The 25,366-nt window shown below is 44.5% G+C and overlaps 1 protein-coding gene across 3 annotated transcripts in view; it reads left to right on the forward strand.

Moving 5' to 3' along the window:
* Positions 1–25,366, forward strand: part of LOC140127554 (creatine kinase U-type, mitochondrial-like) — a 96,747-nt gene that overhangs the window by 11,408 nt on the left and 59,973 nt on the right. Inside the window, exon 1 of one of the 3 annotated variants that reach the window (XM_072148390.1) lies at positions 21,086–21,112. The exons of the other annotated variants lie outside the window; for them this stretch is intronic. The gene's annotated coding sequence lies outside the window, so the exon portion shown is untranslated. Of the gene's footprint in view, positions 1–21,085; positions 21,113–25,366 lie in introns of those variants that run through there. 3 annotated transcript variants of the gene reach the window in all.

Here is a 25,366-nt window from a genome sequence, read left to right on the forward strand (position 1 = left end):
ATGTCATGCTATCCTCAAGGGAACTAGGAGTGGGATAAGCTACCAACAGATCCTTCAACCGATCATTCAGTCCGACACGAAACTGAAATCGGAGTGCCGAGTCATTCCAAGTGGAGGGACCACTCCACTGCCTAAACTCCGAGCAATATTCCTCCACAGGACGTCTACCCTGCCTCAGACCTGTCAAGTGACGTTCAGCATTAGCTGCACTATCCGGGTCATCATACAGTAGCCCTAGGGCCTGAAAAAACCCATCCACCGTCTGCAACTCAGGAGAACTAGGAGGTAACGAGAAAGCCCATTCCTGTGGTGACCCCTGGAGTAGAGACATAACTATGCCCACCTTCTGGACCTCATCCCCAGAAGAGCGGGGGCGCAATCTAAAAAACAATTTACACCCCTCCCGAAATGCACAGAATCTCTTTCTATCCCCACTGAACTTATCTGGGAGTTGTACAGGTGGCTCAGGTGGTGCTGGGGAAGCCATGGTAAACTGACGTGGGGCCGTCTCCTGCTCATGAAGCCGAACAGCTAGTTCCTGCACCATGGTGTTGATTTGCTGCATCTGTTCCACAATATTTGTCAACGCAGTTCTGCTGTCCATGACAGCGACAGTATATTGGGCTGGCTATTCTGTCAGTGTAGGAGGGCAAGACAACCAGACAGTGAGCCCTAAGGCTGAACCCCCCCCACTGTCCCTACCTACTTGCCTCAAGACAGCTCTAGCAACTGCGGACAACCTCGGTGGCGGTCCCTATACTATGTAAGTGACACACGTAACAGGACAAGACAGACAACACAATAAGGGGTAGTCGACAAGCCAGAATCAAAACCAGAAGAATCGCAGTACAAATTCAGTGGGCAAAAAACGGTAGTCAAAAGTCAGGCAGAGGTTCGGCAACGATAACAGAAGGTACAAAGAGGTCACAGGGAAATATGGGGAGCTGGGATATCCAGGTAAGAACAAGACAATAGCCAGCACGCAATTGAGCCACTAGCTGCCTTATAAGTAAAGCTGGAGAGACAGACAAGAAGCTGATAGGACTAGTGCTGATTGGAGCTGAAATCACCTGCATCAGTCCAGCAAAGACCAGGTAACTCATTAACTGCTGGACCAAAGTCATCGGGTGTGTCCAGACTCCAAAGGCACAATTCACATTGCACATTACTGTCAGAACTTGCTGCACCACCGCAATCGGGCGTGTCAAAACCCCTGAGACACAATTCACACTGAACGGTTCTGACACTCTTTGGCCAGAAGAGGGGCTATTGATGACAAGAAGTAATTTAATCTTTACGTAAACTGAGGTACCTGGGGTAGACTAAGAAATGCCTCCATTTATAGAACTACACTTTTTGATTGTACACGCCCCGGCTGGGAGCGGGCCAGTGCGGGGGGTATGTTGATTGTAGGTGATGAACTATAAGGAGAAATGCTTCTAAATGCTCAGCACTAAGAGTGCTCCTCAACCTATTCTTGATAAATTTGAAAAACTTCTTTTACCTGCCACTTGAGTCGTTGAACGGGTTAGGAGGTATTTGTATTCTAGTGAACATGTTGTAGCGATCTAGAGTAAGATAAACACACAGGGCACAGTTCTGACATCGTTTGCACACAGACTTCTCGCTGTACTCCACCTCACAATTTTCTTTGCTTTTTAAGGTCAACATAAGGATTGCAAGTTCCTGGTGTCTCCTCTTCTTTTAATATATACACTCACCAGCCACTTTATTAGGTACACCATGCTAGTAACGGGTTGGACCCCCTTTTGACTTCAGAACTGCCTCAATTCTTCGTGGCATAGATTCAACAAGGTGCTGGAAGCATTCCAGATTTGTCGGCTGCACATCCATGATGCGAATCTCCCGTTCCACCACATCCCAAAGATGCTCTATTGGATTGAGATCTGGTGACTGTGGAGGCCATTTGAGTACAGTGAACTCATTGTCATGTTCAAGAAAGCAGTCTGAGATGATTCCAGCTTTATGACATGGCACATTATCCTGCTGAAAGTAGCCATCAGATGTTGGGTACATTGTGGTCATAAAGGGATGGACATGGTCAGCAACAATACTCAGGTAGGCTGTGGCATTGCAACGATGCTCAATTGGTACCAAGGGGCCCAAAGAGTGCCAAGAAAATATTCCTCACACCATGACACCACCACCACCAGCCTGAACCGTTGATACAAGGCAGGATGGATTCATGCTTTTGCAACATCCCCCACCGGGGCCTAGCCTTTTCTTGAGGCCTGGAGTCAGCCGGGGCCCGCAGTACCTGAGTGGCTGGCGGTTGCGGCCTAGGCACGCTAGTGTCACGGTGCTTGGTATGGGGGAACCGGAGGGCTGTCCTACAGCCTGGCAGGTCTCCAGCAGGGTGGTGTTGGCAAGAAATGATGAGGGAGAGGCTGCTATAGCGGATCTCCCTGGGGCAACCCTTTGGTGTCTAGAGTATAAGTCTCTGTGTGGTGGACAGGGTGCCTGTGATGATGGTAGTTGTAGTAGCAGGGACCAGACGGAGGCAGAGGTTGAACAAAAACAACTTACAGTTCTTTATTGGAACCGACAGGAACCGCAGCAACGTGCCTTTAACAGAGTAGTGGATTGCTGAGATGTACTTGGAGGGAGCCACAGGAGGTAGATCGCCAGCCTGGATGCAGAGGGCAGGCTGGGAGGTAGCTGTGTCCTAATAGGAAGCTTCAGCTTGTCCTGGAGTGCTTCAGATATCACCCTTGAAGGTAGGATGATACCCCTTTCCTCTCTCTCTGTCTAACTCACTGCTTGTTCTGACTGGCTAGTCTTTCTGACTGAATCCTGTCAGACTCACTTCTCTGACTGAACTGACTGTTGGAAATCTCCAACCGTCACTTTTTCTCAGCTCTTGGTCATGTGGTGGTTACTCCTCCAATTACATCCCAGCTTACAATACATTAGGATAATACATGTGATTGGATGACACATTTTACATCACATAAAGCAATTAACTCCTGCCTTACCAGCCAGGATCTACCACTGCAGAGTTCATCTGTGTTATCTAGTGTTATGTAGTGACATGCTGTGAGGCTAATCAGACCCTACACAGGCTGCAAGCTACATGGTGGGACATATTTGCAAACACAGCTCTGCCTTGCATCGGCGAGGGTGTTGCATACCCCCGGGGCAATTGAAAGAGCCGCCCTCGGCTCAACTACAGACTGATTGGGGCGCAGAGGTAGATTGGGGCACTTCTGTGAAGTGCAGGCTACATGATCTGTAGGGACAAACCGCCCATGGTCCTGGAGACAGGCACCTGGGTTGGTGTCGGACTAAGACAAGGACATGTGTGACAGTTGGTTGCTGACGCCATTAAACCAAACTGTACAGTAGGAAAGGTGTGGTGTCATGTACTGTAATCCACTCCTTGCATCGGGGCCTGTATATTTGTTATATAAACACTTCTTCCCTGGCGACAAATATATAGTGTATATATGCATTACATTGGCATATGTGACACAATAAAACATTGTACAATGTACACGTACCTGCCGACTGACATTCTTACCCTTGTGTGAGTGGCATCCAGGTGCTATATCTTTAACACCCCCGGTCCCCTAAGGACCCGCAGTTTACGGACTACCCCCACTTGCAAAGCTTTGGTTTGAGGCATAAGATAGCGGTCAAGGTTTACAGATTAGACGGTCCGACACAGCCACACTACAATCTGAAAAGCCTATAAAAGGTTAGTGCAAACTACTGGCATAAATTGACAGTGTGCAAACATTTTGATAAACTCACATTGGCTTAGGAGCCCAATGGGTACACATCTTATAACATTACAAACGTTACAGATAGTTAGGCTACTCAGGGTAGCAGCATAGAATGTCTCTTTACCTGAAAAGGAAAGGCATAAAAGTGCATGTAGAATGTCCGTACCTAAAAGGAAGGCATTAAGTGCAATATAAAAATAAATAAAGTAGCAACTTTTCCTTGAGGTTGGCAAAAGTCTCTCAGAAGGTCTTTAATAGCAAAGTCCATCTTCTGGGTACAGCCCTTGAAGTGGGAAAAGTGCAATAAAGATGCAAAGGGTCTCCTCTATGTGTAGAGGGACAGAGTCCTTTGTAGGGGTGCTATCATAGCACATGACAGTGGGCAGTTCAAGGTATGTCTCTTGACTGAAATAAATAAATAGGGGTGAGAGTCCCAGGAAAGTCTCTGGCTCTTGTGGAATAGCGGGCGCTCAGCCCAAATGGGATAGCAGTAATAATATTTACAATATGTACAATAAGCAGAGTACCTGGTAAGGCTTTCAGCCCATCAGGGGTTACTCAGTATCTTCTTCGGTGGTAAGTACTTCGGTGTCAGAAAAGCGTACCTGCCTCCTCCTTCTGTGCGACACCAGTTGATACTCCTGCAGGTACGCAGGAGCTTTACCTTTTGTCTCCCTTTGAGACCTCCGAAGTTCCGGCAGGGAGAAGATAACAACCTCCTCATCGTCCTCCTCTGAGTCAGGCGCTGGAGTCGGAGTCTCAGCTGCCTCTGATGCTTCAGGGGTTGCAGACACTAGAGCCGGATCATCCTCCACACGCAGCAGTATTGGAGACTGCGGTGGGGATGATGGTCTCACTGGGGTACCTCTTACTGGAGTGGAAACAACAAAACAGAGTTGAGGCACAGTCACAAGTTCTAAGAAACTGGGGGTAGGTGAACACAAGGAGGTCTGTAAGTTGGGGGTCGAGGTGAGAGGTGTGGACATAGGGGCAAAAGGACGAAGACATCTCTTCAGCCGATTCCTATGTACCCGGAGTAGTGGATGGTCTCCTCTTGAAATCTTGTAGACTTCAGGGGAGAGACTGTCCAAAACTAGGTATGGCTCACGCTCCCAACGCCCATCTAGCTTACTGGTGGGATGGTTGTTGCGCAGCCACACTCGATCTCCTGGGGCAAGAGGCTCAGCACAGGCATTACGATCGAAGTCCCTTTTTTGTTTCTCTCGGGCCTCTTCCAACCGCAGATCCACAACTTCTCTGGCATCCGCCAGGCGCCTCTGGTGTTCATGAACCCAGTCATTCTGGGGGAGTAAAGACTGAGAATCAGGGGACTCCATGTCCCAGGTCATATCAGCAGGGAGATGGCCGTGTCTCCCGATCAGATAATACGGGGTGTATCCTGTGGAGCAATGAGTGGTATTGTTGTACAGGTACACTAATTCGGGCAACAGTTTTGGCCAGTCAGCCCTTTTTGCAGGGGTCAGAGTCCTCGGCATGTTGATTAGAGTCTGATTCATCTTTTCGCAAAGCCCGTTGCCTTGGGGATGATAGGCTGTGGTCCTCAGCTTTTTGCAGCCATATAGAGTGCACAGCTCCTGGAAGACTTGGGACTCAAATGCTGTTCCTTGGTCCGTAAGGATCTGGTCCGGACAGCCATAGGGGAGGATGAAGCTCTTCCACAGGGCCGCTGCGGTGGTCCTTGCAGATAGATCTCTGACAGGTACTGCAACCACAAATTTAGTATAGTGGTCGATGATCGTGAGAGCATAACTGTGACCGGATCTGCTGGGCTCCAACTTCACATGATCCAATGCCAGGATCTCTAAGGGCCGTTGGCTCACAATGGGATGTAGAGGGGCCCTTTGATTGTGTCGCTCTCCTCAAGCGATGGCGCAGGCTGGGCATTCCCGACACCAGGCTTCGATGTCGGGCTTCATGTTGACCCAGTAGAAGCGCCTTCGGAGGGTGGCTTCAGTCTTCTGAGCGCCAAAGTGTCCGGACTGGTCATGGTACATATCCAGTACTATCTTGGCGTCCCTCCTGGGAATCACAATCTGGTACAGCCGGTCATAAGTGATAGGGTCCAGAGTTCTTCTCTTTAGCAGACCCTGGTGCATGTTCAGAGTCTTTCTCTGGCGCCACAATTGAGACAGTTCTCCATCAGCTCTTCTGCGGCGGATTCTTTCAGGCACTCGCCCACTTGAGAGATAGTCCATTACTTCTCCTATGGCGCGGCTATCAGCCTGAAGACTTATCCAGAGGTCCTTTTCCACAGGGGGCTCTGACTCTTCTTGAGGAGTAGCTGGCGCTGCCTCTGACGGTAAGGAGTAAACTCTCTGGGCATCTTGACGCACAAACCGTGCATAGAACGCTGGCATCTCGACATCTTCCCACTGAGCATCCGTGGAGGGTCCCTCCCACTGGTCAGGGAGACGGGACAGAGTGTCGGTATTGTCATTGGTCTTACCAGCCCGGTACTTGATGGTAAAGTTGAAGTGGGCAAGTCTGGAGGCCCACCGTTGTTCCAGTGCTCCAAGACGAGCGGTGTTCAGATGCGCCAAGGGATTATTGTCTGTGAAGACAGTGAAGAAGGATGCAGCCAGTTAGTCCTTGAACTTTTCGGTCACAGCCCAGACTAACGCCAGAAACTCCAACTTGAAGGAACTGTAGTTCTGGTCGTTTTGCTCCGGTTCTCGGAAGGAACGGCTGGCATAGGCTATGACCCTTTCAGTTCCGTTTTGGAGCTGGGATAGTACAGCCCCTAGGCCTTGCTTGCTGGCATCAGTGTATAGGGTGAAAGGCAGACTGTAGTCTGGATATCCCAACACCGGAGGCTCAGTCAACCGTTGCTTGAGCATCTGGAAGGCAGCTTCTCGTTCGGCTGTCCACTCAATGGATACTCGGGAACGTTGGCCCCTTAGTTCTTGCAGGGGAGCCGCCAGCTGGGCAAACTTCGGGATGAAACGCCTGTAATAACTGGCAAATCCCAGGAAGCTTTTGATGTCCCGTATGGTTGATGGGGTAGGCCAGTCATGGACAGCTGTAATCTTCTCTGGATCCGGCTCAATTCCATGAGCACTCACCACATGTCCCAGGTACTTGACGCTAGGTTGTAGCAGGTGGCACTTGGATGGCTTGACCTTCAACCCATGTTGGGTCAGGATTTGGAAGACTTCAGCCAGATGGTGGAGGTGGTCTTCATAAGTCTTGGAGTAGATGATGATGTCGTCCAAGTATAGCAGGACGGTCTCGAAGTTTTGATGACCCAAACATCTCTCCATCAGCCGTTGAAATGTGCCTGGGGCGTTGCATAGCCCGAACGGCATGTTGTTGAACTCGAACAGGCCCATTGGGGTGGTGAAAGCCGTCTTCTCTCTGTCTTCCGGCGCCATGGCCACTTGCCAGTAGCCACTGGTCAGGTCCAGGGTAGAGAAGTAGGCAGCTGACCCTAGGGCTGCGAGGGATTCCCAGATTCGAGGCAGAGGATAGGCATCCTTGTGGGTGATATTGTTGATCTTCCTATAGTCAACACAGAATCGAAGGGTTCCATCCTTCTTTTTCACAAGGACCAGCAGGGCAGCCCATGGGCTGTGACTCTCCCGGATAATGTTGGCTGTCTTCATCTCTTGTACCAGCTTTTTCACCTCTTGGTAGCGGGCTGGAGGTATGGGCCGGTATCGTTCCTTGATAGGAGGATGAGAGCCAGTAGGGATGGTATGTTGGATCAGGGTAGTCTGCCCAAATTCCAGTGAGTGTTTGCTGAAGGCCTGGTGGTGCTTCATAACGACATCCAGGACACCTTGTACTTGGTCTGCAGGAGTAAAATCATCGTCTCCAATATTGAGCTCAAGCCACCAGGATTGCTCGGCAGGCTCACCTTCAGCACTTTGCTTCAGTTCCAACTGTTGGGAGGCAGACAGAGAGGTTTCCACCAAGTCTTCAGGATGGACGCTGAAGAGAGTGGCTACGGCCTGGTACTTTCTCAGATCCACTGGGGAGTCTCCCACATTTAGTAGTCGAATGGGTACTTGTCCTCGGGATACAGTGACAAGGCTCCGGGCGGCTAGAATGGGCAGGTCTTCATCAGCTGGTAGAGGTTCTACTATCGCCTGGTAGTCTTGACCTTGGACGCCCATGCAGGCTCGACACCATACTAACGTCTCAGTCCCAGGTTGAAGGCGGACAGGTTGGGGATCCTTGATCCGGGCTCTGCAGATTTCACCATTAGGGCCAGCAAACTTCTGTTGCGCCGCTAGAACCTGCATAGTCTCCTGAATTACCTTCCGGGAACCGTTGGGCACTGTTGGCAGGGAGTCGTGGAGAGCCTTCAGCACTTCAGGGTAGCAGTTGCGGAGGACATTGGTACCCAGTACCAGGGAGAAGTTACCGTTTTCGGGCACTCGTGTCACCACTACGCCCTGTCTGGTTAACTCAGTGTCTCCAATGGTTAGCGTGGGCTCCCAGTAGCCACGGATGGGTACGGGTTTTCCGTTCGTAGCAATAATGTTCAAGTAAGCCTTGGGAGACTGGACTAAGGATGCTCCTCCTCAGAATTTCTCGAAGGCAGCACTCCGGAGGGTGGTCACTTGAGAGCCGGTATCAATTAAGGCTGGTAGGGTAACTCCGTTGATGGTTACATGAACCATGGGGCGAGTCCCCACGAACCTGGGCATTCAGTTGGCATCTCGGGGACTTACAGGTCCTTCCCTTGGAGGTCGTCCCTTAGCTCCAAGGGTTTGTCGTTTAACTGACGACATCCATCCTCTTCATGCCCATATTTATGGCAGTAGCTGCACCGCTGGCGGGGTTCCTTCTGACTCCAGGTGCTTAACGACTTCGCTTCTCTTGGGCGCTGTTTGGCCGGGGAGTCACGAGGGGTAGTTGACCGTACAGAGTTCTCTGAAGGTTTCTTCCTCATAGCGGAGACAGTCACTTCCAACTGGGTCAACCGATCGAGTATTTTATGCAGGGTGTCCGCCAGATTAGGGATCTGTCCTGCTAAGCCAGCAACTTCCGTAGCCGCAGGAGTAGGTGATGTCGACTGTAATGGATGGCAAGCTAGAGCAGAGTCCTCCATTTCCACGGATTTAGGCTCTTTCTGCGGTCCAGTAGGCGGTCGGTCCCCTAATATGTCAATGGCAATTTCCTTAAACTCAAGAAAGGAGGCCTGGGCATGTTGAGAAGAGATGATCTTTAGTTGACACCTTTGATTTCTATCAACAAGTCCATTAATGAATTGTTCCCTCAGGATTTGATCAGAGGTTTTAGCGTCTTTGGGATCAAGACGGGTTATGGCCTTCCATGTCTCCTGTAGGGAGAGGGCAAAGTCTCGGAGGGACTCTTGGGGCTTCTGTCTTTTCCCGAAGAATTGCTGCTTCAACTCTGAGGCAGTACACTTGTCAAAGGTGTTGCGCAGCCTATCAAGAATTTGGACCACATTCTGACACTGTTCTTGGGGCCAAGACTTGACTTCTCGGAGAGCGGGTCCTTTCAACTGCCCGGTTAGGATGCCCACTTTCTGTTCCTCTGTGAACGGGTACAGGGCGAAGGTGGCTAACAACTTGTCCCTGAATTCAGGGAGAGTGTGTGATTCTCCCTCGTAGTGGGGTAACCAGGGGGCCCCTGGATAGTATGGCATAGTCAGAGGCATCATGGTGGGGGTCCCAGGGACCCTGACTGTAGCAGGGGTGAAAGGACTCTCTGGAGGGCTTAACAAGCTCCGGTACCCTGAGGAGGGACCAGGGGACGGGACCTGCTCCAGTCCCGTATTTTTGTCCTGGGCGGACATGACTGGCCTAGCTGAGGGAAGTCTGTAGGGTTACACAATGTCCGTTGCTATGGGCGATGGCTAGAATGGGACGTGGGCACTTTAAGACACAGTCACTATTCCCTGGGAGGTGAGCCAATAACCTAGCATCGGAAACAATCTCTACCCCCCTTTAACTTCCCCAGCGGTACTCACTCAGGATCAGCCGAGGTGACAGGACAGCTCCGGTGCATGAAGGACTCCGTTCCCGATGTCCGGCAGGCAGCAGGGGCTCGGTGATGCTCAGCGGTGTTCTCCTCCAGTCGCAGGACACATGCGCCGGAACTCCGGATGAGGCGCACGCTGCTGGCAGGCTTAAGGCGCGGCCTGCGCCGAAATCCAAGATGGCCGATTAACCCTCTTCGTTCCTGGCCGCACACGCTCCAGCTCCTCCTCCACGGTGCTTCGCGCCACTCGCGCAGGGGGCGGAGCCTAGTGACGACTCTGGAGTTCCCGCCAGTGAGGATTTGGCGAGCTGAAAATACTTGCTGCGCCCCAGCCTTGTGAGGTAAATGCTTCAAACACTCTGCACCAACTGTAGTTGAGCTAACAGAGTCCGTTGGCAGGGATTAACCCCCTGATTGCTGGAGCGATGCTTGACAGCGCTTGGCAGCAGTAATAAAGTCAATGTGAAATATAGCACAAAATCACTTGGGCCTATACCCGAATGGTAGCAGGGTTAGGCAGCACAGTAGTTTTTCAATAAAGGATAGTCTCTAGTGCCAGAATAAGGCACAGAAGTAATGATCCTGTGTTCGTGACGCCACTTGCAACATCCCCCACCGGGGCCTAGCCTTTTCTTGAGGCCTGGAGTCAGCCGGGGCCCGCAGTACCTGAGTGGCTGGCGGTTGCGGCCTAGGCACGCTAGTGTCACGGTGCTTGGTATGGGGGAACCGGAGGGCTGTCCTACAGCCTGGCAGGTCTCCAGCAGGGTGGTGTTGGCAAGAAATGATGAGGGAGAGGCTGCTATAGCGGATCTCCCTGGGGCAACCCTTTGGTGTCTAGAGTATAAGTCTCTGTGTGGTGGACAGGGTGCCTGTGATGATGGTAGTTGTAGTAGCAGGGAACAGACGGAGGCAGAGGTTGAACAAAAACAACTTACAGTTCTTTATTGGAACCGACAGGAACCGCAGCAACGTGCCTTTAACAGAGTAGTGGATTGCTGAGATGTACTTGGAGGGAGCCACAGGAGGTAGATCGCCAGCCTGGATGCAGAGGGCAGGCTGGGAGGTAGCTGTGTCCTAATAGGAAGCTTCAGCTTGTCCTGGAGTGCTTCAGATATCACCCTTGAAGGTAGGATGATACCCCTTTCCTCTCTCTCTGTCTAACTCACTGCTTGTTCTGACTGGCTAGTCTTTCTGACTGAATCCTGTCAGACTCACTTCTCTGACTGAACTGACTGTTGGAAATCTCCAACCGTTACTTTTTCTCAGCTCTTGGTCATGTGGTGGTTACTCCTCCAATTACATCCCAGCTTACAATACATTAGGATAATACATGTGATTGGATGACACATTTTACATCACATAAAGCAATTAACTCCTGCCTTACCAGGCAGGATCTACCACTGCAGAGTTCATCTGTGTTATCTAGTGTTATGTAGTGACATGCTGTGAGGCTAATCAGACCCTACACAGGCTGCAAGCTACATGGTGGGACGTATTTGCAAACACAGCTCTGCCTTGCATCGGCGAGGGTGTTGCACTTTCATGTTGTTGACGCCAAATTCTGACCTTACCATCCGAATGTCGCAGCAGAAATCAAGACTCATCAGACCTGGCAACGTTTTTCCAATCTTCTACTGTCCAATTTCGATGAGCTTGTGCAAATTATAGCCTCAGTTCCCTGTTCTTAGCTGAAAGGAGTGGCACCCGGTGTGGTCTTCTGCTGCTGTAGCCCATCTGCCTCAAAGTTCGACGTACTGTGCGTTCAGAGATGCTCTTCTGCCTACCTTGGTTGTAACGGGTGGCGATTTGAGTCACTGTTGCCTTTCTAACAGCTCAAACCAGTCTGCCCATTCTCCTCTGACCTCTGGCATCAACAAGGCATTTCCGCCCACAGAACTGCCGCTCACTGGATGTTTTTCCTTTTTCGGACCATTCTCTGTAAACCCTAGAGATGGTTGTGCGTGAAAATCCCAGTAGATCAGCAGTTTCTGAAATACTCAGACCAGCCCTTCTGGCACCAACAACCATGCCACGTTCAAAGGCACTCAAATCACCTTTCTTCCCCATACTGATGCTCGGTTTGAACTGCAGGAGATTGTCTTGACCATGTCTACATGCCTAAATGCACTGAGTTGCCGCCATGTGATTGGCTGATTAGAAATTAAGTGTTAACGAGCAGTTGGACAGGTGTACCTAATAAAGTGGTCGGTGAGTGTATTCCTCAGGTAGTGAGCCTTTCAATCTGTCCAAGTTATTTGCTAAACTTGTTATATTAATATCAAATTTCTTTAGTACTTCAAGAGCATCATGAGGGAATGAGATTTTTATATCTTCAAACTGTACAGGAGAAAGACAAGCCATGTTCTAAGACAACTCATCCTTTTCAAATCTTGTCTATTGTTGTGTCTAATTTCCTGTTATGGACAGCAACTTCAAATTCGTAATACTTTTGCTGGGAAGAAACCTTCTATAACAATATTGTGTGCGGGACTTCGCTTATCAAGTTCCTCTGTTGCCCACTCAATGAAACCAGAAACTGTCATTTATATCTCTTCATCACCATCTGATGTACTTTTAGCAGATCAATTCCACCTGTTTGCAGGTATATGGATAATGGTATTGTCAGTTGAAAGATATGTTAATATGTAAATACTGTTATGACAGTTTCATACCACAAAGAGAGTTTTGCTCTCAATTCAGGTGAGTTGTGATCACTTTTTTTAATGTTGTATAGTGACAGAATGACATAAACATACATTGAACTCTTTGGGTTTCGAAATTAACCAAATATTTTTGTCACTATTGCATCCTTTGCTCACCAGCATGTTTAGCCAATTGTTTGCAACCTCTGGTGATGACCAGTGTCACTCTTTCCACTAATCTGATCCCATGCATCCATTCTTTTAAAAGATTCCTTAAAAAAAAAACAGCAATCAAATTCAAAAGAGAAAAGAGTGATGTTCACCAATCACAAGATTTAAAATAGGGCTATAATACCAGACATGAATATTTAGCCACGTTGAAAAGCCACTGACACATGTTGGCAGCGCCATCAGTTTCATTACCATCACACTGGTTTATAGTCAAACCATTTTCCTTCAGTGCATTCTTAAGAAGTTCAAGAACCCTCCTTCCGCTGAGTCTGTGCAGTTGAAGGTAGAAGCCGTTCCTGAACACCTTTTAGCTTGTGAACATACTGAATTATAAGTGAACACTGGACCCTTGATGAAATATCCTTTGTTTTGTCCAACTGTACAGAAAACATGACGCTTTCTTTAACTTCTTCAGCAACTGTCTTTTTAATTAAAGAGGCAATCACCTGGATGACATTGTTTGCCATTGTTTTTGATAAGAAGGTTAATGTACTTCCATGGCCTTTACTCCCTGATTTTTGCATCTGCTGACTTTTTTTCACGACTTTGTCCAAATGGCTCTTCAACAGTGCATCATATTTACTACAAAGTATTATTAATTCTAAAAAGTTAAATACACTCTTAATTTGCTATATGCTAGGCCAATCGTGCAGTAGAGTGCATTTGCTGAACTGCTGTAAGATAGCCACTGACGTTGGGATCCATTTTTAATTTAAAATGCCTTTTGGGCGGAAAATGGAAGACTGTCATCCTCAAAAGGTTGTATTGGATGCAACTGAAAAAAGAAGCTCTCTCATTTTCCTTTGGTCTAACAAAAAGATCAAAAGCTTCCTTTGGTGACACATTTACTAAGAGCTTTGCGCCAGTTTTCTGTCGGACTTTGCACATTCTTTCTACTGGAAACTGCTTGCACAGGTATTTAAGAAGTATCTGCTCCACAAATGAGTTGCACGCGACCGTTTTGTAGTGCAACTGCACTAGGCACCATGAGACACAAAATCAAGAGCGTTCCAGTGCTCAGTCGGACCGTGAACCAGACTCAACATGCAAAGTCTATCACACTCCCTATGTTAAAGGTGTGCCAGAAAAAAGGTGGCGAACTCTGGCGCACCGATTATTATACACAGGCAGAGGAATTTAAGTGCAGTTTCCCACTTTCTTAGTAAATGTGCCCAAATGTTTTTTGTACTTTCTTGGTTGTGGTAACTTCTACATTGCAACTTTCAAAATCTCCTCCTCTCTCCTCTTTATACGTGTGTGTTACAGAAGACCACTTTACATTGTAGCATGCAGTTTCTTCTTGTCTTCCTTGTACTGCACATGGTGAGGGAAGCAACTCTCATACATACCATACAATCAAGCGATGCCAAAACAGTCATCACGATCGAAGTCTCACAACAGCCCAGCATAGCCATCAAAACATGGAATCACGTGAGCCCAACAACACATGACAGTTGCCTAGTTACTGTAAACAAATCTTTGAGCCCACGAACTCAAGCCATCCCTTCGACAAGAGACCGCAATCACAAAACCTTTCTACCATCCAACATAACCCTTAAGGTTTTTATGTATTTTATATATGCAATTTTGTATTTTTATGTTTTTATATTTATTCCACAAATTGTGTCTCCCCCCTTTTGTGATGTCATTTCCGCTAAACGTCATTCTGACGTCAGCTAACATTCATTGTATATATATTTGTGCGCAAACACATCCAAAAGTATATGTATTTTACACCTGAGGAAGGTCCCAGATCGGGACCGAAACGCGTAGTGATTCAATAAATACTTTTTAAAAGAATTCCTCTACACTGTGCAAGTGACTTCTGGAAATAGCAGCGCCGCGATCGACGAGGTTACCAATTCCACGTGTATTACCTGTATTTGCTTGTCGGTCCATCTTCCTGGGAGAACGGACCATCACCTAAACCTCGTGGCTGTCAGCTCTCCAGTTCCTTGAAAGCATCGGAATACCTCCAAGAGCAAATTGCTCACCGTCACGCTCAGACTCCTCCGAACATCAGGTGAGAGTCATTATCTTTTATCTCATCACTCCTACATCAAAAAAGCACTTGAGTCTCTTTGCGCTCTTATCTCCCCTTGATCCTCCTACCACCTCCGAGAGGAAGCACTCGGACCCAGCATCTACCCGTTGTTCTACGTGGAATCCCCTATACACGAGGAGAAACCACCAGAGGAGGAAATACGAGAGGAGCCAGCAGCATAGACCCAAGAACATGGAGTACTTCAAAAATCGTCTACAAACGAGGAGGAATTTGATCTCCGAATTGAGTACATCTGAACTTTTAGATCAACCAGCTAAGTCCCATTTTATGTCTAATGTTGAGTATCGAAGAACGGATATGTGCAATATGTTCTTAAAATTTGAGGATTTAGCAAAAAATGAATTAACTCATAGTATTGATGTCATGTATTCAGAAATGTATTTGAAAACTGACAAAATACCGAACGGTTTGTCGATTAATATTCCGTCAGCATTTCCCAATGATAATGAATTCACAATAGAATGGAAAAATCTGTTACATAACTATTCCAAATCACTAATTATGAAAGTAATAGAAAAAAGAACATGTCTAGTAGAAAAACTCACATCACAAATAATAAAAACGGGAGAACACCTCGAATCCTATAGAGATATCCCTGAATATCACACACTCAACTCCAATGTCCAACAGAGACTTGAGACACTAGAACAAGAACTAATAAAGAAAAAAATGCAAAAACTAAACAACAACTCACGAGAAAAAAGAAAACACCACAAAAACAATAATACAACTGATAAAACTGAACACTCAAGGATACAGACCAACACTTATTACACGCAACAGAGAGAGAGCACTACAAACACAACATGGATAAATCCAACAAGAAACAATACAACCTACAACAAAAAAAATGACAAATCCAACATACCCTATAGAAATATGCACTCTGCCAGAATTTTCACCAACTCCAGAAAATCAGCAACAGAACACAATACCACCCAAAATGTTCCGGAACCCATAATCATTCCAGCTATAGGTCCCACCGCGAATAGAACAACTGAAAAAATACAAATATATACACATGGCAACACTCCATTGCCAGCGTCAATACATGATGCCACATTGAATAATACTCTATACACCATTCATGACACATCCACACTGGACCAGTACCCTCATAAATTTCCATCCTTCAGTTCAGACATAGAAGATATTGATCTCGAACCGATCCCGTCCCCTCTGTCAGATTCCTGCGATTCAAATGCCTCTTTTTTAGAATTGGGTCCTACCAGACCCATCACCCCGTTAAGACAACTAATAGATCCAAGCAGTCCCATTCCAGTAAATATCACAACAAAGACCACCCAACCATCAAAGATCCCGACAACCCAAGCCAGCTTAATAAAATTCTTTGTGCCCCTACAATCTCCACATATCACACAGAGCAACACCAAAAAAAGAAAAAACAGAGAGGCTGTAGAGGTGGCAGGAGAAAAAACAACAGAAAAAACAACAGCAAAAAAGAGAAAGAACAAACATCAGTAACCACCAAAAATATATGTGAGAAACAAAAATCCATATGCAAAAACAAAAACCCATCCTCGATAAAAATTTTCAATTTATCTAAACGAAATCTAACGGAAGATGAAACTTCGTTGTTAGAAAAAGGCCTCAACTTTTGCCCTGAAAAAACAACTGATGATTTCGAATTATTTTTAGACCTCAACAACTTTGTCAGAAATTTATCTAGAAAACGTTTTTTCACCTTAAAAAATCCAAATACAAACCCCAACACCACAGAAATTACAGATCCCTTCGTCCATCAAAAAGTACGGAAAAAATCCTCTTTCAACCCCACCAACTCTAGAGGACACCATCTAGAAACCTTCTATTCAATGGTCTCTAATGAGTTTAGATCTGTAAAAACAAAACAAAACACCAAAAATAATCTAACCAAAAAAGAAATAACAGCCCTAAAAAAACTACAAACAGATGAACAAATAATCATCCGGGCAGCAGATAAAGGGGGAGGGATTATTATACAAGATAGGGATAAATATATCCAGGAAGCATTAAGAATCCTCACAGACAGGAAGTATTATAAGACCCTACAAAAAAATCCAACCACCGAATGGAAAAAGGAATATAACAAAATGATAAGAGAGGCATTTGAAAAAAATATATTAAACAAAACAGAAAGAAATTTCCTTTTAATGGACCAACCGAATTTGGCCTTCTTTTATCACCTTCCTAAAATCCATAAGGATGAAATAAACCCTCCGGGACGACCCATAATTTCGGGCATTGGCTGTCTCACCAGTCAATTGTCCCATTTTTTAGATTTATTCTTACAGCCTTTGGTTAAAAAGTTACCCTCTTATCTCAGGGATTCCACCCACTTAATTGAAGACCTGGAACACATAAATTGGGAAAATGACTTTGTCTTTGTATCCGTAGACGTAACCTCGCTATACTCCAATATTTCTCATGAATTAGGTCTAAGAGCTACCAAACATCACCTCCTCAATGACAAAACCATCCCAGAAGAACAAATAAATTTTATACTCAAAGGTTTAGAATTCATTCTGACACACAATTACTTCTCATTCCAACAAACCATTTTTCACCAACTGTTGGGGACAGCCATGGGGACTCGAGTGGCGCCCAGCTACGCTAACCTGTTTATGGGCCACTTTGAGTCCCAAATGGTTTACAATACCAACTTCTGGGAAACACATATTGTATATTATCGCCGTTTCATCGACGATATCTTCATAATTATAAAAGGTACAACTGAAGAAGCACAAACATTTGTTGAAAGCCTAAACCATAATAACTGGGGCATAAATTTTACGGCCAATGTAGACCAAAGTAAAATGGTTTTTTTAGACCTAGAGATAACCCATCAGTCGGAAAAAATTGTGACAAAAAACCATTTCAAGAAGGTCGACAGCAATGGGTATTTGGATTACAACAGTGCCCATTACAGAAAATGGCTGAACAATGTACCTTTCAGCCAGTTCTCCAGAGTCCGAAAAAATTGCACTCTGGATAAAGATTATGAAGCTCAAGCAGAAATTATAAAGAATAAATTTACCGAAAAACATTTCCCCAAAAAATTAATCAGAAAAGCATATCAACAAAATATGGAGAAGAAGAATAAACTCAAAAACAAACAAAAATCAAATGAAGAAACTAATCCATTCACTTACAATTTCATCACTACCTTCGATAAAGGTCACACAGCTATCAGAGGCATTTTACAAAAACATTGGCATATACTCTTACAAGACCCGATTTTAAAAAAAGAATTACCACCGGCACCTAAAATCACATTCCGTAAAGCTAGATCGATAAAAAATATTCTAGCACCGAGTAGAATTCAAACAATCAAAAAAGAAAATATAGCAAAGAAACCAGTCAAAACACGGGGCTCATTTAAATGCTTCAAAAAGAAATGCCTGTGCTGTAATATAATAGAACATAACAAATGTGTCTTTAAATCTGCCAGCACAGGGGAAACATTCAACTGCAAACACCACATAACATGTGATTCTACATTTGTGGTGTATCTGATCAACTGCAGTTGTGGCATGCAATACGTGGGACGGACTTCTCAGTCCCTTCGTATGAGAGTAAATGGACATCGATTTAAAACGAAAACAGGGTTTCTCCAACAAAGTCTTTCAAGACACCTTACTATATCCCACAAAAAATGTTTCCATGACATCAAAATCATGGGCATTGAACAGATTCCAGAAAATATAACAAACAGACAGGAACAACTAAACAAACGTGAATCCTTCTGGATTTATAAACTTAAGAGCCTTCAACCTGACGGCTTGAATGAAGTAATAGAATTTGTCTGACAGCATGAAGACCCCTCATACATACCATACAATCAAGCGATGCCAAAACAGTCATCACGATCGAAGTCTCACAACAGCCCAGCATAGCCATCAAAACATGGAATCACGTGAGCCCAACAACACATGACAGTTGCCTAGTTACTGTAAACAAATCTTTGAGCCCACGAACTCAAGCCATCCCTTCGACAAGAGACCGCAATCACAAAACCTTTCTACCATCCAACATAACCCTTAAGGTTTTTATGTATTTTATATATGCAATTTTGTATTTTTATGTTTTTATATTTATTCCACAAATTGTGTCTCCCCCCTTTTGTGATGTCATTTCCGCTAAACGTCATTCTGACGTCAGCTAACATTCATTGTATATATATTTGTGCGCAAACACATCCAAAAGTATATGTATTTTACACCTGAGGAAGGTCCCAGATCGGGACCGAAACGCGTAGTGATTCAATAAATACTTTTTAAAAGAATTCCTCTACACTGTGCAAGTGACTTCTGGAAATAGCAGCGCCGCGATCGACGAGGTTACCAATTCCACGTGTATTACCTGTACATGGTGAGGGAAGCAACTCTGCACTGGTATGGGCCATTGTTGCTCTTCCTTCTATTAATGATTTTGTTGCAGAAGCCATTTCTACACAAATCACTGTTTCGTGTTTTCCTCCAACCTTTGAACCCTGTGCTTTATCAAAAGGAATTAAAAAGCTACTGCTCTCATTTTCTTTTGCCATGCTCCTTCTGATGACTGCTGTGCTAGATGAAGGTCACTTACAGAAGTGCATTTAAATAGGTTGAATAATTTGAAACACTTTTGTGCCTCTGATGCCAAAAGCTGATTTTTCTTTTCATGTAATTTTTCTGCCCCACCTAAATCTTCCAACTTTATTCTTTGATTAAAAGCATGTACAACATGGCAGAAAAAACAAAATAGGGAAAGAACAAAGAGCTCTAAATAAAAAAACTAAAGGACAATATAATGAAAATGGAAGAAAATATAACTGTCACCAAACATCCCAAGTTTAAAACGTGATAACCAAGATTATATAACAGATCTAGTTTATGTATGGAAAAGGAAAGAACATTTGAGAGGTGTGGGAAAAATCAATTTTAAAAAATAAATTAACACACAAACATAACAAAAATGAAGGATCAAGAGTCAGTTTTACAGACACGGAAACGTCCATTTTAACACCTTCAGATGGTTTCTCTGACTCCAGGAACTTACCAGAAGTTAATCAATCAGGACACACAAAAAAAATCCTCCAAAAAATCTGAGCCTACACAAGCAAAAAATGGGAAAACTACAAGAAAAGATGCAGAGGAGGCTGTAAATATAGATGAAACAAACAACCAAAAAATATCCTCTTTGCAAACAGAAATAATAATAAAAATAAGTCCAATCTAGCTACTGTCAGTACCTGTCCAGCAACTAGGCAACTACAACCAGTCAGACTAGGTAAGTGGTGGCAAACTCACCCTGCAACATCTCTGAGGGCTAAGGCCCTGCCTAAAGTAGATAAACCGCCCTGACAAGGGCGAACCCACTATCAGGAACCTAACTGACGGTCCTTTAGTGACCCTACAAGATGACGGGGAAGACTTACTCCGTCTGGCAGCTGCTGGATGGTGGAACGGACAGGTAACAGGCATACTAATATAGACCAGTGTTCACACTGGTGCAAAGAAATTTAACACAGGTCTGAGACAGGGAAAGCAGGATAACACCAGGAGAGACACAACACTGAGCGACAAACAACAGATACAGACAGACAAGCGGAGTCGGACGGAACTGTGTCAAAACCAAGATGGCAGCAAAGGTACAGAATCAAATAGCAAAAAGAAAGGTCGGTAGGCAAAGCAGAAGTCAAAACACAGAATAGCATACAAAGATAGCAAGAGCACAATATATACAGATTAGACTAAATAACCAACACCCAATCAAGGGGCTGGGCAGAATATAAGGCAGTAATGGACACTACCTCCAGCACTGACTGGCTCAGCCGTCCATCCCTCAAACCGCAGTTGCAGACAAAACGAGTTCAAAGACACACCCAGCTTTCCCAGGATCAGAAAAGGAGCTGTCAATCACAGGCAGCTCTGGGTGTGGTTTTCCAGCACAGGAGCCTGACAGCTACATTTTATCTGAAGCTCAAATTAAATTGTAAAACATTTTTTTTTTTTTGAAGCAGAGAAACGAGAGGAGAACTTCAACATTTCGAAAGAAATCATAATTAACAACTATGACAATATTATCTCGTTTCAGGATCTTGTCCATCTCACTACTCTAAGACAGCATCATTAATTTAAACAACAAATTAAGAACTCCAAACCCTTTCTTTTATTCCGTATCATCAAGAGTTGCCTTCATGGACACATTCCGAGAATGTGTGGAACAGGACTTATAGATAATAAAGGAAAGCAATGTATCATCACTATCAAATGTATCAAAATCTGAATAGGCTGTTGTCAGAACTCGCAAATTGTTCTGATGGGATCAGGTTTCAGGATTCTTGCTGGAAAACCACACCCAGAGCTGCCTGTGATTTCTGATCCTGAGAAAGCTGGGTGTGTCTTTGTACTTGTCGTTTTGTCTGCAGCTGCGGTTTGAGTGATGGACGGCTGAGCCAGTCAGTGCTGGAGGTAGTGTCCATTTCTGCCTTATATTCTGCCCAGCCCTTCATTTGGTGCTGGTTATTGCAGACTATCTGTGTATCTAGTGCTCTTGCCATTGCGTTTCTTGCTTTTCGGTGTATTGACTTCTGCTTTGCCTACTGACCAGTCTATTTGCTATACGATTCTGTACCTTTGCAGCCATCTTGGTTTTAACCCGATTTGTTTGACTCTGCTTGTCTGTCTGCATCTGTTGTTTGTCCCTCAGTATCGTTTATCTCCTAGTGTGACCCCACCTTCCTGTCTGTCTTGTGTCGGTTTCTGTTACCAGTGTGAACACTGACCTATATCTGTATTCCGGTTATCTGTCTGCTCCACCATCCAGCAGCTGCCAGACGAAGTAAGTCTTCCTGTCATCTTGTAGGGTCACTAAGGGACTGTCAGATAGGTTCCTGATAGTGGGTTCGCCCTTGTCAGGGCGGTTTATCTGCTTTAGGCAAGGCCTTAGCCCTCAGGGACATCATAGGGTGAGTTCGCCACCACCTTCCTAGTCTGACAGCTAGTGCCAAGCCTTGTTGTGGTTGCGTGGTTTGATAGACAGGTACTGACAGCTGCTCTACACAAACGGAACAAGAATAGTCACCTAATGATAGATCAAACAGAAAAAGTGGAAGGGATTGTTGCATTAAATGTGGGACTCTATAGAAAACTAAATCTGGAATTGTTACATGATGAGATTAAATATTTAAAACTAAAAAGTGAGCCCATGATAAGCTGGACATGACATTTGTAAATGTTGCCAATATGTTTCCCCTACAAAAATTGTTTTCTCATTTGTGACAGAAGAGCAGTTTATAATTAAACATTACATAAATTGTAATTCATCATATGTAGTTTATTTTATTTCATGAAATACATGACAAACTTAACTTATAATTTCTAGTATTTATGATGCGTTTCAGCCAGTTTTGTGACACTGCTGCACCTATAGGAGTATTCCGGAGCCGATTTGACAAACTCGAGGTTCTTAGTTACATTTTGATCAAATTGTAGAAGCCCACTAACCACTTCACTCAATTGTGTGCGGCATCACTTGGCATCCCCCGCTGCCACAGCACAGCACCAGCAGGGAACAAGACCTCGGTGCCCCCCAGCACCCATACTGGCAGGCACAGCCCCCATGGATCCGGGCCCTGGGTCCCCACTAGCACAGCACCACAGAAGCAGCAGATGCCATGCAATACCACACCACGTGAACAGGACAATATGCTCACCATGTGTGAACAGGTGTTGAATACTCACTGTTCCATGTGGTCTCAGACACTGGCTAAGAGGAAGAAGGCGGCCACTATATGCAGTCTCCTGCTTAAATAGCCAGTCCACCCTGGTTATGGGGCATTTGTGGTTTGATTTGAGAGATGCTAGAACAATACAATCTTGATATAGCTTACACTAATCCTGTTTTTCCCTAGAGTGATGCATACATAATTTATTAATCCTGTGATTGAGAAACCATGTTATGTAAATGTGTTCACCATATTATGTTTGTACTAATGTATGCACATTTTTTCTGGAAACTCGAAGTTATGTAATCGCTGGGGGGTAATGTAATCGGTGCACTCTGTATTACGACACTATGCTTGAAAATATGAAAATCGAATCCCCCAGTATAGCATCAATGACTATAGGTCTTCACCCGCCTGCAATACTGCCTTAGTTGGCAAAATCTGGGGATAAATAACCTTTGATTCTTTTTTTCATATCTTAAAAACCAATTGAAAATAAAGGGAGAACTTGTATTTTTTCCGTTAAGGAAATGTGATATCCTTAAGAAACTTAAACTGGTGGAAGCAAGCTCCTGGGTTGGCAATGGCCAACCTATCAGGCATTAATCACCTATCACATATAATACAAAAATGATTCAGAGGGACTTTAAGGATTTGAAAGTCAAGAATTAACAGAGACTATCTGAGGTATGGTCAGTTAAAACCAGTATATTATATGATCAGAAAAAAATCAATCATAACTTTACTGAAAGTCATGCTTGATGTTTAGGGGGCAGCCTTATGAGGTAGCTTCTCCAATCATGGAAAATGCATTTGCATATTTCCCAGAATTTCCCAGAACATCAATGGATATCAGTCTCCACAAGCCTTCAATATGGGCTCTCCCGTGGGAAAGCTGGACAACCCCTTTAATCTTTATTCTAAATAATGGAAATGCTGATTCAATAATGAAGGAGATTTTCCAATATTAAAGAGGTGTACTATAGTAAATGAAAACCGTGTACACGAGGTGTAGTCAGCTCACCTGGGACGCAGTCGACACGAGGATAGAGATCCCGAACACGGCTACCTCCGGCTTCCGTGGAGTAATCAATGCAAGTCCAACACACCGGCTCCACTCCAAATATTCAAGAAATGGTAGGTATTTGAGTGATAATTAGGCGCTGGATACTTAGCCAAAGGTAAATGGCTTTTATTTTATGATAAAATTACATAAATAAATAAATAATAAAAGAATTAGAACAACGCGTTTCGCGCCCGAACTGAGCGCTTCATCTGGTTCATCTGGTTGAACCAGATGAAGCGCTCAGTTCGGGCGCGAAACGCGTTGTTCTAATTCTTTTATTATTTATTTATGTAATTTTATCATAAAATAAAAGCCATTTACCTTTGGCTAAGTATCCAGCGCCTAATTATCGCTCAAATACCTACCATTTCTTGGATTCTCTTACTGGGAACTGTCATCCACCTTGGAAACGGGACACCCCCAGGAGCGAGGCAGCAGCAAGACGCCATTACGTGTATTAATAAATACATCCCAAACCTGCATTGGAGTTGTGCCCAGTAGTACAACCCCAGAAGGTTAGTAGTTTCTCGACTATTATACCAATTATTGTCAACAACAATACTACTCTATAGGAGCGCCCCTTCTCTCCTTATATATTTCTACCCCACTCCAAATATTGTAATAAAATGTAATATTCTTTATTGAAATCTTCTATTGTTTCATACAAAAGATAAAACTGTGGACACGGATGGCACTACGATAAGATAAATGCCTACGTGTTTCGGATGAAAACTACATCCTTATTCATGGCTAACAAAAGCCGCAATGGTTCTAAGGTTATATTGCCTCTAATTAGGTTGCCAGCTGATTCACAGCCAATGAAATTCAATCCGTCTTTAACCAATACACTCTAAAACAACCTAGGTTACATTGCAAGCAGACATAAAATATACAAAATATATCAGATAAAATGAGAACATGCATGATTTATCAACCCGTATACACAATATCTGTTATAGATAATAAATGAATTGTATTTATGTTTATAGCTGGCATATCACATCTAATCATTTATTTAACCCTTTGGGGGTCCGGGTTTCAAGGCAAAAAATCCAATATGTTTCCCTCTTGAACATTTTTTTCTTTCGATCACCTCCTCGTGGCGGGTTAAAGACCCTTTCAATTCCCATGCATGAAAAGGATCTGCAGTCCCCTCCATGAGCTACCTGAAAGTGTTTGGATGCCATAGAGATGTTAACTGCATCCACATTTTTGGCATCTGAGAGATGTCTTCCAATGCGTTTTTTTAACGCACCACTAGTACATCCTACGTATTGAAGTTTACAACTTTCACAGGTAATTAAGTAAACAACATACGACGTGTTGCAGTTAATATAGCCTGCTATAGTATGTCGTTGTTCTAAATGGGTAGACTGAAAAGACTTTGATGGAACCGCATGATTGCAACACATACACCGATTGTGTCCACACTTAAAAAAGCCCTTAGTAGTTAACCATGTGTCTTTACGGGAAGGTGATGACAAGTATAGGCTGGGTGGCAGAATATTGCCTAGTGTTGGAGCCTTTCTAGATACAAACTTGATTTTACCTGTTAAAGAACTGGAAATAGTATTATCAGTGTACAGTAACGGTAAAAAATTCCTAATTATACGCACCACTTCATAGTACTGTTCGCTATAAGACCTGGAAAAAGTTACTGTACTGCGGGAATCACTCGTACTAAATGTTTTTCTTCGACTAGCATTTTTTATAAGATCGTCCCTAGGAATCTTGTCCACTATACCTGTAGCTCTATTTAGCATCCATGGAGGGTAACTTCTTTGACGCAAACCTCTATGAATTTTCTGATTGACACTATCGTATTCATGAGGATTCAAACAGTTACGTTTGAGTCTGATAAGTTCACTCACCGGAACATTTTTAATGACATGGGTTGGATGACATGAGGTGGCATCTAAGATGGAGTTCGCT

This window comes from Engystomops pustulosus, chromosome 4, assembly GCF_040894005.1.
Source record: "Engystomops pustulosus chromosome 4, aEngPut4.maternal, whole genome shotgun sequence".
NCBI classification, from domain to species: domain Eukaryota; kingdom Metazoa; phylum Chordata; class Amphibia; order Anura; family Leptodactylidae; genus Engystomops; species Engystomops pustulosus.